The following is a 15,421-nucleotide window of genomic DNA, read 5'->3' as shown; positions in this document are numbered from 1 at the left end:
AAAAACAATGCTTTTGAGATATCAGAGTGAACTCAATGGGAATACTATCAAGTGAACAAGTCATTTAGTTATGTTAATTGGTAACAGTAAAGGAGTACAAACATTCACACATTTGGTAAGAAAACATTGTCTCAGTTTGAGTTTTCTATACTGAAACACAGACCTCCAATCTGAAAGACAAAAAAGACAAGATCCCAGAAGCCAAGAAGTCACTACTTACAAATTTTTTATCCATAATTAAAGTGATATTTGTTAGGTCAAACTATAACATGGCTTTAAAATGTGGTTTAACACAGACCTATTTGAACTTAGATAGGGTGGAGGCCACATTTCTGCATTTGATTTCCGCTGTTGAGAAATAAAATCAATTCAAGCCTGTTTTTGAATTACGAAAGGAAAATTTTTTCTCTCTTCTTTTTCATTTTCCCAGCCTTTCAGCATTAAGTATATCTAGAACTGAAAATGTGAAGAATATACAAATTAATGATTTAACAATATAGCCTAACACATTAATTTTAGTAGCAATTTTTCCTTTAAGCTTCCTTGATAAAAGAAAATGTACAGAAAACATGTAAAAATTTATTAATATAGAAAAAACGAGACCTGAGAAACATAAACAGCCAGATACAACGTAGATGGAGTCTAGTTTGAACAATCCATAAAAAGATGTTTTTGAGACAATCAGGGAAATTTGAATGTGGAAGAGTATTAGATGATAGAAGGAATTATTACTAATTTTGTAGGTATTATAATGGCATAATGGGTTATCATGCCAAGGCCTTATAGAGACAAATGCTGAAATATTTACAGGTAAATGGACATGATGTCTGAAATTTACCTTAAGATTCTACAAGGCAAAGGAAAAAGAGGGGGCCGCCAGAGGAAACATAGTTGACAAACTATTAATTGCTGAAGCTGGGTAATGTTACATAAGAGTTCATTGTCTTGTTCTCTCCACTCCATTTTATGTTTGAAATTTCCCATAATACAAAACTTAAAAATAATAGATTGTATAAATAAGCTCATGGTGAAATTTCATTCTCAGTGTGAATTTATGTCACTAAAAGACATTTCTGAAACAAGTTCATTAGACTAGTCTTTCCAATCCAGTCTAACGCTAAGAAAAACCTTATATTGAGATTTGTATTTTGGTGGGAGAATGAGGTCTTTAGGGGCTTTAAACTCCCAACTGAGTCTCTAGAGCACCGCTCACATGAGAAAGCCTCTCTCTCCTACCTCCTAGCTCATATTAGCAAGTCCTGAACAGACTCAGAACCTTAAAAGGAGCATATGTTGCTTTCTGTTCAGAAATTCAGAGAGCTGTATAGTTCTAACCACGCAATTAGAGGATGGATAAGTAATACATGCTTTCACATTCTACAATATGTGATCTGAATTTTTTCAGGTATATTCTACTTAAAAAAACAGAAGCATAAAAAATATAAGCATTAATATAAGTAAAATGTGGAAATTCTAAGTGAAAAATGTTTAAGATTCCGCTTTAAGCATTAAGGTGCTCACTTTATATAGAAACATTGTATTATTTTGAGTACTAACAGAATACACTACGTACATCTATGTGAACTGAATCAGGGTAGCACAAGAGCACCACGGCTGGAGAGAGGTGGCAAGTGGCAGTATGCACAAGACAGACATGGGTGAAGTTTTATGAGACATGTGACAGCAGGAGAAGAGATACTGAGTCTCCCAGTTGAAACCTAAAGACATGGGGAAAGTTTTCTCTCATGTCACCCCACCCTGGCACCCACAGCATGCATATACTTGGAAGAACTAGGTACTTGCTCACTCGCTGGCACATCCCAGTACCTGTCCCTAGTTCGAGGAGGCCCAATTCTGACTGGCTCATTTTCTGTACCAAAAAGAGTAGACTGATGGGGATGGGGTGGGGTGGAGTGGGAGGAGGTATGCACTGCTAGTGGTATGTAAGCCCCGACATTTGGGGGCTGTGTGTGGTATACACAGGCTTGCTCCTGCCATGGTGATGGGCCCCCACACCCCAATCCCACAGAGTCAGGCTGAACCAAAGGGGCATGTCCTTTGTCCTCTCAGCAGCAGTTTTGAATGATTCTTAATAGAATGCAGATGTTCTGGTCACCGATTTAAAAATAAGTTTGGTTAATGGAACCACCATTTGAGTGAACTGCAGTTAGGTACTCCTGATTAAATCCTGGAGCCAATTCTCAACTCCATTCCCCTCATTCCCATTCCTTCTTCTTCCCTTCCCTACAGGAAGGTGGAGTCCAGAATCACCAAACAAGGCTGGTGAGGGTACTCGCCCGAAGTCCCACTTTCTTCAGGGCTGAATTCATTGGATTGTTCAAGTTGTGCAGAACATACTCAAAAATTTTCCTCAAGGAAGGGCACATTTTTCTAGTTTTCCCAAAGGAATACAGGTTAGCAGTGGCCCTATCTGAATCAGATCAGAATCAAAGAGTTACTAAAGTACATGGAAATCACACACTGCATTAAGACATCCCAGGGCAGAAGCTACTGTTTGGCTTATATTGGGCCCTTTAGTAAGTTGCATTTACTCTTCCTAAGTTCTTATTTGGTTCCCTTAAGCAATGATTTGCAAATTCCTATTCCCAATATCCTAAAGTGATTTAATATAGCAGCTTAAATGTTTTCACTCACTCCTAGGCCACAGTTAATATATTGGGGGGAAATGGCCCAATTACTAAATGAGGAAGGGCAAAAAGAGATCATTAGGCTTGGTAGAGCAGCATTAACTTATTCAAACTATACAGTCTCTTTCTGTTTCTATGTTTGCACATCTATTGCCTAACCTTGTTCCTCAGTCAAAATTTCCTAATGCCTAATAACTGGATACATTAACTGAGCGAGCCCTACCTGTGAAGTAGAAATCACTTTAAAATTATATCATGTCTTAGTTATAATAACTTGAGAAAACCTTTCCTTCCCAATTGTATCTCCATTTAACAAATGGTACTTTATGTGGAGATATTAGAAAACAGAAATAAACTGCTGTTTTCTCTTAATCAAAATTTTATATCAGCATGACAAAGTCCCAGTCCTTCTCTAAAAACACATTAACTAAGTAAGATAAAACATAGCTCCTGGGAAATTGTGTTTTCTAGCTAATGCTGCTGAAGAAACAATTAGAAGCTCAATAAGACACAGGCTATCCAGAAGTCTTTACTTACACTTAATTAATTTACCAGCAAGCCATTTGTAAAACTTCTATAACATGCAAGGTAAGAATCCAGGCACTGTGTTTGGTGTGGGAAGATAAAAGGATTTAATTCCTGCCTGCCGAGTTTATAGCCTGTTAGGGAGAGTCTTGGGCTAGTTTATGGAGGTAATAAAAGGACCCAAGGAAAAAAAAATTATGAAAACTGACCCTAAGACTGCCAAAGGAAGAACTAAAGACAACAGTCTAAACCATCCTATAATATAAACCTGGGCAAAAATAGTGGGGATCAAACATGCAATGTTAAAAGCCTGTTTAGAATCCTGTTGCAAGTAGTAATCTCTTTTCCCAAGAAATATTAATGGGAGAGTTAAGCATCTGAATACTATATTCTGTATATGTTTAAACATATAAACACATACAGTTGGATGTCTGTGTGTGTGTATATGTGTATATATGTGTGTGTGTGTGTGTGTGTGTGTTATATATAATTGGATGTGGCTAGTCTTATGGTTACAGGATTTTGTCTTGTTTTATTTTTCCCTCCCTTCCCCTATGATCCTGTTTTGTTTCTTAAATTCCACATGAGTAAAATGTTATAATTGAATGAATAAAGATGTGCTATATATATATATATGTATATATGTGTGTGTATACACACACACACATATATAATGGAATATTACACAGCCATCAAAAATGAAATCTTGCCATTTGCATTGATGTGGATGGAACTAGAGGGTATTATACTAAGCAAAATAAGTCAATCAGAGAAAGACAATTACCATTAACAAGTATTAATACAGAAAACTGTTACAAGTGATACAGTAGAAACACTGATCACATTTTTGTATACCTGATGAATTACCATCTTAAAGAATTTTTTAAAAAAAATCTCTTTGGACTGAAACTATCTAGTATGTAGTACATACTCATTATTGGTAAACCCCATAGGGAAAGGGGACTAAACATTATTGGACAAAGCAAAGTTGACTATGACTTCCTGATACCAGCAACAGTTACGCATTCATTTCAGTTCTGCTATAATAACAAAAATTTAGTACCATAGGATCTTTTGATCCCAAGAGTCCAAATCAGGGTGGACAGTTAACTCTAGTTAAGACATTCCATTGGGAATGAAGAAGGAAGAAAGCTAGAAGTAGGGTGAAGTAGACTTTTAAAAACCTGACTAATCATGGATACCCTACAGTACTTCCCCTTATTATTTTTTTTTAAAGATTTATTTATTTATTCATTCAGAGACAGCAAGAGAGAGGCAGAGACACAGGCAGAGGGAGAAGCAGGCCCCATGCAGGAAGTCCAATGTGGGACTCGATCCCGGGTCTCCAGGATCACACCCCAGGCTGCAGGCGGCACTAAACCACTGCGCCACCGGGGCTGCCCACTTCCCCTTATTATTGATGGAGAAACACCTTTTCTGGTAAAGGGAACATATATGGCTGCATGGGCATACCCAAGAGTGAAGCTCAAGACTCAGGGATCCGTGAGAAGATATTTCCTTGGGAATGGAGACCTTGCATCAAAAGTTGCAGAGAGATCTTAAGTTCAGATAGGAGGCTGGCCAAGAAAACCTAGATTGCATGAGGGCCTGGGCAGAAACTGGATTCACAGACCTCCAGGTGAAAGTGAGAGATAAAGGAAGCTTCAGAAGATCCTAACACTGAACTAATGAAGCAAGAGCAAGCAGAGGTTCTTGAGTCTTCAATTACCAAGACCAAATCCCTATCTCTTGTAAGAATGAGATACCACTGTTAGAATGGATTCTGGAAACTGGTAAATGCTGACATTTAATGACCATAAATTAATCTTTTTATGATGTGTCTTATTATACTAGTTCTCTAATACAGTGATGCTCTCAGGACTGAGAAACCTGGGTATTGATTAAATGTTCCTAGGGAGCTATAATTTTTGCATTTTTATGTCTGCTTTTAAAGTTTTCCTGTAGCCTCCTGGTATCAAATGCCAATGATCACCTCTGGCTGTCTGCTTGACTGCCTGTAATACCTCTTCCTCCTCCTAAACTTCTGTGGGCTTAGAAACATAATATCTAAGTTTGTTAGAATTTGGGCAAAGTAAGAATACAGGAGAAATATGTGAGAGCTGCTAAGAGTAGTGGTGGTGGTGGTGGTGATGAGGTTGGGATCCTTCAGAGATTTTTTTTTTAAGATTTTTTTTTGTTTATTTGAGAGAGAGAGAGACAGTCCACACAGGCACATGTGAGTAGGGGAGAGGGGCCAAGGGGGAAGGAGACGGACAGACTCCACACTGAGTGCAGAGCCCTACACTGGGGCTCTATCTCACCACCCTGAGATCAAGACCTGAGCCTAAACCAAGAGACTGATTCTCAGTGGACTGAGCCACCCAGGTGCCCCTTCATAGATATTTTTTTTAATGGAAGTAGTTATACTTACTTTGGTTGCTCAGAGGCCTTTTTTGCAATCTTCCTAATTTGATGTTTTTTTGCAGATAGGTAATAGGACAGGTGGCCAACAAGCTAAGTACTGCATATATATGGTATTGCTATTATTTTTTTAAAGATTTATTTCATTGTGAGAGAGAGTGCGATTGTGAGGGGGAAGGGTAGAGGGAGAGGATCTCAAGCAGACTCTGTACTGAGCAAGGAGCCCATCTTAGGGCTCAACCCCAGGACCCTGAGATCATGACCTGAGCTGAAATCAAGAGTTGGAAGCTTAACCAACAGAGCCACCCAAGTAGACCTAGAATTTGTGTGTATTAAACAGGGTTTTCTAGTGTCCCTCTTTCTTTATCATCGATCAATAAAAAGCTAGAGGGATAAAGACATTTCAATCAAGAAAAGTGTTCCCTTAAAAATCCAGTGATTTTTTAACAAATCATATTTAAAGCACAGAGTTAAAACTTTTCATGTCCCTACAAGTCAATTCTTCTTCATGATTAAAGAAGCATAAATCATGAGTCTGATTCACTATTTTCTTTTCAAATTAGGTTTTAAATGATTTAACACTGTATTACGATGAAGAAAAATGTTCAATATGATATAAAACGTATTTTCAGATTTGTTCTGAATAACAAAATTAAACCCTGGCTATAACCCATCAAAAGGAATAGATAGATGGTAGCCTCTGTCTTGAAATATATGGAGTTCATAAAAGTTTTCAATTCAATTTTAAAACTATCAAAAGAAATTTTATTCTGTTATAATGTGGACTAGGATTTCAATAAATTATGCTCATAAATCAAAAAAGTTAAAAAGCTTCCTAAACACAAAATCAATTTAATTTTCTAATAAGAAATCTGAAATTATTTTTGAATGAGAATATAACTTCCAGTAATTATTTCTGTTTAATATCTCAAACACCTGTCTTTGCTACTGCTTTAAGCTACTTTAATGTGCATAAGTGCTAAGGTAAAATCATCCCTGATTTTTTATTTTCTCAAGATAAAAACCAAAAGAAAGTACTCCAAGAAATTTGTGTGGAAAAACTACCATAGATATGTTATAGAGTATGCCAAAGTATGTTTAATTCTTTATGTAATGAATTTCTACAAGGCTTTTTTTTTCTCTGAAATGGCAACCTTATGGATATACCAGTGCCCAAATACATTTGGAGAGTTCAATTCATATATCTACTGAGAGGGACATGAAAATCCAATTAACTGTCAAGATTACATAGTCCCAATACTCAAGGAAAAGGGAACTAAATTGTCTTGAGAACTGCCATAGTTTGGTGTAAATGTCAAGATGATGGATCTGGAATCCCATCTCTGTTCAAATCCTCCCTCTATCATTTATTAGCTGTTGGTCAAATTACATAATCTCTCTAAATCTCAGGGTTCCCATCTGTAAGATGGGGAGAATAGTACCCTCCTTATTGGGAGGGTTGTGGTGAGGATTAAATCATATAACGTATTTTAAAAGGCATAGTTCCTGGCACATAGTTAAGCCCCAATATTTTTTAGCAGTTACTATTACTATTTTTATATGCCAAGCATGGTATTAGATGCTTTGCTATGTTAAATGCCTATAATAGCACCATGAATCAAGAAGTCTTATCCCCATTTTGCAAATGAAAAAAAGTGATGTATAGAGCAGTTAGCTAATTTTCCCTATGTCACATCATTAGTAGAGTCACAAGGCCCAAGGAATGTTCCTCTAGAAACAAGCTTTTAGATACTTTACCAAGTGCCTATCAATCCTTTGTCATATAGGTTACAACTATGTTCCCCCCAGTTTATTACCCATCTTTTTAATTTTATAGTGTTCCCCATTCCATCCTTTGATATATAGGCTTTAATTTTTATGCATTCAGATTTATCAGTGCTTTTCTTTTGTGATTTTTAGTTTTCTTCCCAGGCTTTATCGTGCCAATTTCAACCCGTGAGTATAACGCTTATCACTCATGTTTTTGTTTTTGAACCTCATCATTTTCTAATTTGTTGATCCATGAGGAGTTTATTTGGGTGTATGATATGAGGGAAGAGCCCATCTTTTGTTGCCAATTCGACAGCCTGTTATTCCATCATCCTTTAACTGAACAGTCCTGTTTTCCCCACTTATTTGCATTACTTCCTATATTATTAATATCACTATATATTTGGGCTATTTTATGAATTCTGCACTACTTCATCAATCTATTTCTGTGTCAGTATAATTTCAGACTTACAAAAGAATTACACAAATAGTACAAAGAATTCCCATATACCCTTCATCCAGATTCACCAAACTTTAGCATCTTACATAACCCCAGGGCAATTATGCATAAAGTGATCTAGTGTTTACAGTATAGTGCTGAGATTTAGGGTGTTTTCAATTTTTTTTTTGTACCTTTGTGCCTTCATTTAAAAAAAAAACAAGGAATATATTTCACTTTTAAAAAGAATAAGGTATTTTTAATAAAAGCAGGTAAAAATAATAAGTTTGATTAACTTCCAGAAGTTAATCATCATAGCTGGTATGGGTGTATACTTTAGGAATTTGAATGAGGGACAGAAGTGTGTTTTAATGGAGATGTGAGATCTAAGTTTAACCTTATAAGGATGTATGGAATGCAAATAGGCAGAAAAGAGACAAGCCAAGTGTTTATAGTCAGGAAAGCACCATAAGCTAAGATACTGAAATAGAAAGGCACATGGCTTGTGAAGATCATATTAAGAGCGACTAGGGGCTTAGAAAGGCGAATGCTGGGGAGCTAAAAAAGAGTTAAATTCTTTATGAAAGACCTCAGAAGCTAAGCTGAGGAATATGAATTTTGTCCTCTAAGCCAGAAGGGAAATCAGAAGAGTTACAAGCAAGGTCAAATGACTTTTAGAAATCTTTATTTAGCACCTACTGTATGCCAGGTACTATTCTATATCAGGTAGTTAATAAAATGATAAAAATCCTCCTGAAAGAACATTCTAATTATGTTTTATGAAGAGTTATGGATTATAGATTTGTGGGTCATAGAATTGAATGAGGCTGGGATAGTTGGAAAGCTGTCACTAAAAAGGCAGAATTTGAGCTCAACTTTGAAGGCTTAAGAGTAAGGTAGAGAGATGATGAGAAGGCATTTCAGGTAGGAGACAAAGATGGGAGATCTGCTCATAAGGTGTTTGAAAACCTATGAGAGGATCCATTTATCTAAAATAAAGTTATTCCAGCAGAATAAAATAGGGTTGGCTATATGGACAGTTGTCAAATTGCTAAGAGTCTGGACATCCGACCAAAACATTGTTTTATAATCTACATAAATTGGCCTGTAGTCAGTGAAAAGCCATCAAAAGTTACTGAGCTCAGAATGACCTTATAAAAGTCATTTTGGTAAGTACAATAAAAGCTTATGGTGAAAAACATTGTGCAAAAGAGTGAGGGTGGGATTGAAGGATGAGGATCAAAGACCATTCACGCCATTATTTTACATAATCCAGACAGGAGATGAAGAGGAAGTAACCTTGAAAGATAGCTGAAGGGATACAAATAAGAGATATTTCAAAAGCATCATTTGCGGGTCTTAGTGACCAACTAGATATCTAGATTAAAATGAATCATTAGACAAATATTCAGAGCACTAACACAGCTAGAGTGGATGGGTGGGGTTGGGTGGATTTAAAGAATATAGGTTTATACAGGACAGAGAGAAACACACATTCTGGGTACCCATCTAACATACTAAATTACATAATAAATATCTGCTATTGGCATTGATTCAGGAAATATAATCTATCCACTTATAAAATGACAGCTCTCAAATGAATCTTAAAAAATATATATTACTTTTCATCAAATTCTCCTTAGTCATCTCTATAGGGGAGACCTTATGTGATAGCAGATTTAGTTTAGTGGGCCTTCAATAGGAATCCATGTGACATATTATAAAAATAAAGACGTAACATCACCAAGCCTTCCTGATTTACATAAAAATGTAAGCTTCTTGATAACTTATATCCTATCTAAGCTTCTTACTCAAAAATACGACAATCTAGAAACTTACTTATATTGAAAGATTGGGGCTTTTCCTACTTTCCTACAGTACATAAGAATGTTGATAACATTCCAGTCTCTTAGTTCCAAACTCTAGGAAAGGTGAAAAATTATATGAAATAAGAAATGCATCAAGCTACATGCTGTCCACAAGTTAGGTTATATTAATCTCAAAACAACCCAGGGAAGAATTGTGTCACCACTGTACAGATAAAGCAGAGTCACAGGTTAATTTACTAAGGCTAAGTGTCTAGTGACATGCAGTCACAATTTGATCCAAGGATTATTTTCCACCATGATGTCGATGCTGGAGATATGGACTCAGATCTGGAAAGGACCTTGAGAAGTCCTTGCTTCCTGCTTTTTAGGTTCACAATAAAAAACCAGGATGGAATAAGGATCTTTCCTATTCCAAGTGTGGATTCAAAAGCTACGCTAAAGATCAAGCAAAACTCCCTTTTACACCCAGCAAGAACTGCCATTTGAGGTTCTTCTGAGCAGGGCAAAGTACAGCTTTTTTTCTCTAACCTACATTTTCTATTCACCTCCAGATGTAAAACGGATGAGGTGGTACAGGTTAGTTACCAGAGAAATAAAAGCATTTACTCAGTCATAATGTGTTCCATCAGGCTCAGACATGTGATACTGTGTTTCTCCTGTGAAATACCAACCACAGACTTCTCAGTTACAACACAGGAGGACAAACACTCAAATGTTTTAGGAAAGGAGAGGAAAAAACATTTTCCTCATGCAGGAATCAAAACCAATGGTGACTTAGGGGGCAAGTTATATTGCAGAACAGTACTATTCCCCCCTATGTTACCCAGAAAGGACATTTTGTCAAGAAGTGAAATGTAAATCAAAAGTAAAATGAAAATTTAAAGTATTTAAAATATTAACCAAAGTAAATCCATCTTCTTCCCTTTTTTGAATACAATCTTGCAGACTTGCTACAATGACACTCTAAAACCGAGATGACATTTTTATTCTAAGCTCAGATTTTTGCTTCCTTACAGCTTTTGCTTTTTAAGCTAAAAATTCTCTCATTCTTGGTACAATGAATTTTTTGCTAAGTAATTAAAAACCAATTGTGTTTAAACCTTTTGAGATAGTTGGTTTTATGCTGTCTAACTCAGAATTTGGTTTCTAAAACCTCAAATTTAGCATCTCAAGGAAGAATGGTATCTATGGCATGTTTGAAAAAAATGTTTTGAAATGAAGTGATGGACATTTAAAAATAGAACTCAGAGCGCACAGCTTCCCTCCCATCTTTTTTCCACTGGGGGAGGAGAAGGACACATCTGCGTTATGCTGCCACAACAGTGCTGCTATGATTCTACTGAGCTTCAGAATGGAGGGGAGCTACAAAGACCACTTGTAATTACAGTGTATAGCTGCCACAACCATGCAGGCAGTTTCCAATTAACATTCTCGAGATAAAACTAGAAATGGTCTCAACACCTGCCCCTAACACCTCACCACCAGAGCCCTCCTTTCCTGCTCCCACCTCTCACATCTCAGAAATTCTACTGTACCCCTCCATCAGGAGCTCTGCCCAATTGTGAGAGCTTTAATACAGCACCAGTGTCTTCCCTCATGACCACTCTCAAGGAGTCTCTGGCTAAATTTTGGATTTCAAGAATATTCAGGAATCAGAGGGACAGAGAGAATGTGGAACTGTGTGGGCTAGCCTTGAAGACTAATATTTATCCATTATTTTTTTTCCTTCTAAGAAAAGCTCTATCAAAATTCAAATAACTAACCTACAAATAAAAATTCAGAAGATAAAACAATCCCCCACTAATTGCAAAGGTTATTTTCTTGACAATATTATATTTGGCAAAACTGTAATTGTGGTAAGAGAATTATAAAGGGCATCATACAATGGCAAGAAAAATAATGGCAAGAAAACATACTTTTAAACGGTTTCGGAGTAAATACATGTTCTGAAAAACAACTGCTTCCAAAATAAACTGATTTCTTCCCAGAAGCATTCAACATTGATCGGAGGAACCATTTTCTTAGAACACCATTTTCAGTGTTCATGAAACACTACTGCCATGTCATGACCCTAGTAGGCAGACACTTCAAACTTTAGTCCAGAGGCACATGGTATCTCTTTATGAATTCTTCAGATTAGCAGTTACAGGATTCAAATAGGTTGTGGTCGTCAGGAAGATGGACCACCGGGTCTCCTTCCAAGGAAAGATGTGCTGCCTACCTGCAGGCAATGTGGCCAGCAGATAGCTTCCTGCTGTGGCTACCTCAGGCTGTCTTACCTACAGAGGGTCACCCCAACCTGGCAGTATGACCTTCCCAGGGCAGCCTGCCTCCAGTGACTGAGCCAAGCAGGCAACACTTGCTTCAGAGCTCTTCAGGAGGTTGCTCCAAGCTTTGTCAGGGCTGACTCACAGCTACACTTCTCCCTTGGCCCAGTTTTTTAGCCCCTTCCTTTTACAATGAACATCCTGCACCCAAACTCTGGTCTCCATGTCCACTTCCAGAGAACATAATCTGTAGCACATCTTTTCCATTTATATTCTCTCTCACTCCATTTACCACAAATCTCAAGAAAATGCTGTGTATGCTCATCTTCTTGCATTATCATGATACTTAAGAGCAAGCCCACTTTTTAGGATCTAGACATCACTTTATTTAATCAAAGAAAGGAATATAAGTAGACTCTTCCTTGCATTATCCTACTCGGTACATAGAAGAGGACATAATTGTTGAGCCATCCTTTTCTCTATGAAAATTAAACTATACCTTGCCTATAAAATTAAAAATATAAAATAGTATTCATTCATGCATGTATTCATTCAATATTATTCAATACTTAGCACTTTATACAGACCAGGCACAGGTGAAAAAATATTGAAGAAAGCTCCCACTCTAGAAGAGAATGCATTCTAGTGATTGAGTTGGATAATAGATAGAAATTAATACATTGCCAGGGTATGTAAGGAAAAATAAAGCCCGGTGAGAGAATAAAGAATGACTGGAGAAGCATCTCTTGTTTTAAAACCACAAGTAGAGAGGGACTGCTGTAATCCATAAATGGCTGGGGTAGCACAGTCACATCTACATATAGTAGATCAATTTTCTAGATAGTACATATCATTTTTGTTCTAGTGAAAAACTCATTGCATGAAACTTCGCTAAAATAATATTTCCTCTGCATTGTGAGTCCACCTGCTGCATAAAACATAAAATCTTAAATCTCTATTACTAACCTATATAGCAGTTTTGTCTTGGGGATAGAGCAGCCTAAGCCATTATAGGCTAGAGTCAGATACAGCTGTCTCAGGCAGATGGCTTTAGTGGGCAACATCATAAGCTTGCCAGATTTTTTAAAATATGAAAGGGTTTTCTGCCTCATTAGTACTTCATGGCTGACCATCCACAAACACCTGGTGTTCAGACTTCTTCCTCTTGTGAAAATGCAACAATATATAGGCTTAGCTCAAAGGGGTTTATGTTATATAATCTTTGTCCAAAGGATATAATACCTAGATAATTTATAAAGGCACAGGTAGGGGAAAACTTATATAGTTAAATTAAGGTGAAAAACTGAAATCAGAACCAATAGGAACTTAGAGTAGTGGTAGAGGCAAATTAAATTACTTTAAATCCTTCCCAATTCTCAAACTACATTGTGCAGAGGGAATCCCAGGTGGCCTTTAGAGGTCACTATTTATACCATCAATGAAAGAATAAATAACATATATTGACAGTTTTGTTCTAAGAACAACTGTACATTCATCTTATTTTCTTCTCTTATACTGCAGGAGAACTTTGCCGATATCTTCAACACATACAGGAACATACAGTACCACAGTGGCCTTCCTTAACCCAGGATTCAAACCTGGCTGAACTACCTATCCTGCTGAACTCATATAAGGGAAAGCAAAAAAAGCAATAGACTTAAGAATTTAGAGAACACATAATTCAAATTCAGCTACTATAATTTTATTAGTTTTTAAAAAGAGTGTACTGTCCCAAGGTTACAAATTTAAGTTTTTCTATCTGTAAAAGGGAGATAACATCTACCCAAATACTTCACGAGGTCCATAAAGAATGTGTTTCAAAGTACAAATGACCCTTGAGCAATGCAAGTGTTAGGGGTGCTGACCCCCACAAAACCGAAAACCTGGGTATAACTTTTGACTCCCCTAAAACTTCTTTATTTTTTTAAATTACAAAAAAATTTCCTTGAAAAGAGAGTGTGCAAGTAGGGGAGGAGGGTCAGAGGGAGGAGAGAGAGAGACTCAAGAAGACCCCTCACTGAGCACGAGCCAAAGTGGGACTTGATCTCACGACCCTGAGATCATGTCCTGAGCCAATAATCAACAGTGGAATGCTCCACAAACTGAGCCACCCAGGCACCTCCCAAAAACTTAACTTCTAATAGCCTACTGTTGACTGGAAGCCTTACTGATTAATTAATACATATTTTGCATGCGATATATACCGTATTCTTACAATAAAGACAAAAGAAAATGTTATTGAAAAGATCATAAGGAAAATATATTTACAGTATTGTGCTGTATTTATCAGAAAAAAATCCACGTGTAAGTGAACCTGTGCAGTTCAAACCCATATTGTTAAGGGCCAACTGTACTTTGAAAACTACAAAGCGATTTGCAAACGCACTGTTACAAATGGAGTTTGGATTAAAATGTCAACACATTATCCTGATAAACTGTATCAGATGATCTCAATTTCAATTGAGCAATAAGAATACATTCAATCTTTTAAGAATGAATGAATGATGGGATCCCTGGGTGGCGCAGCAGTTTGGCGCCTGCCTTTGGCCCAGGGCGCGATCCTGGAGACTCGGGATTGAATCCCACGTCGGGCTCCCGGTGCATGGAGCCTGCTTCTCCCTCTGCCTATGTCTCTGCCTCTCTCTCTCTCTCTCTCTCTCTCTCTCTCTCTCTCTCTCTCTCTCTCTGTGACTATCATAAATAAATAAAAAATAAAATAAAAAAAAAGAATGAATGAATGAATTCATTTATTTGGCATCTTCTGTTACACTATGGAGAATATAAAAATGATAATTATCTCCTATAATCAAAGAACTTATACAAATCAGAATTGAGAAGCGGAATGTGGGAAGAAGGTGTGGTTTTGGTTTTTGCCAACACTTACTGAGCACTTTCTACGTATCAGATATCATTATAAATACTTTATATGGAGTAACTCCTTTAATCTTTAAAAATTTAACATTTCTATCCTCATTTTACAGATGAAGAAGATAAGGCACAAGAATTTTGGAAACCTGTGCAAGATCAGACATTTAGTAAGTATTAAATGTATTAAAGTCAACTCACACATTCAAGCAGCTTAGCTACAATAATACTCATTATATTTTATTGCATCTCCAGTTGGAGCAGGAAACAACAAACATATCATTAACAATAACAAATAATGCTGACTAACAATTCTAATGCAGTAAATGATAAAAGAGGAAATCATCCTGGGATGGGATGGCCAACCAAGTCTTCATGATATGTGCCTAAAACTATATCTAAATTTGTTTATAGAATTTTCACAAGAAAGGGCAGCCCGGGTGGCTCAGCAGTTTAGCGCCGCCTTCAGCCTGGGGCGTGATCCTGGAGATCTGGGATCGAGTCCCATGTCGGGCTCCCTGCATGGAGCCTGCTTCTCCCTTTGCCTGTCTCTCTCTCTGTCTCTGTCTCTCTCTCTCTCTCTCTCTCTCAATGTATCTCATGAATAAATAAATAAAATCTTAAAAAAAAAAAAGAATTTTCACAAGAAAAATCAAA

The 15,421-nt window shown here is 36.9% G+C and overlaps 1 protein-coding gene across 1 annotated transcript in view; it reads right to left on the bottom strand.

The window, feature by feature from the left end:
- IFT57 (intraflagellar transport 57) overlaps positions 1-15,421 on the bottom strand; it is a 55,877-nt gene that overhangs the window by 29,071 nt on the left and 11,385 nt on the right. The window lies entirely within an intron of this gene.

This window comes from Nyctereutes procyonoides, unplaced genomic scaffold (genome assembly GCF_905146905.1).
Source record: "Nyctereutes procyonoides isolate TBG_1078 unplaced genomic scaffold, NYPRO_anot_genome, whole genome shotgun sequence".
Lineage (NCBI taxonomy): Eukaryota > Metazoa > Chordata > Mammalia > Carnivora > Canidae > Nyctereutes > Nyctereutes procyonoides.
Note: the sequence above shows the minus strand (reverse complement) of the source record. Positions and strands in the feature narration are given on the sequence as shown.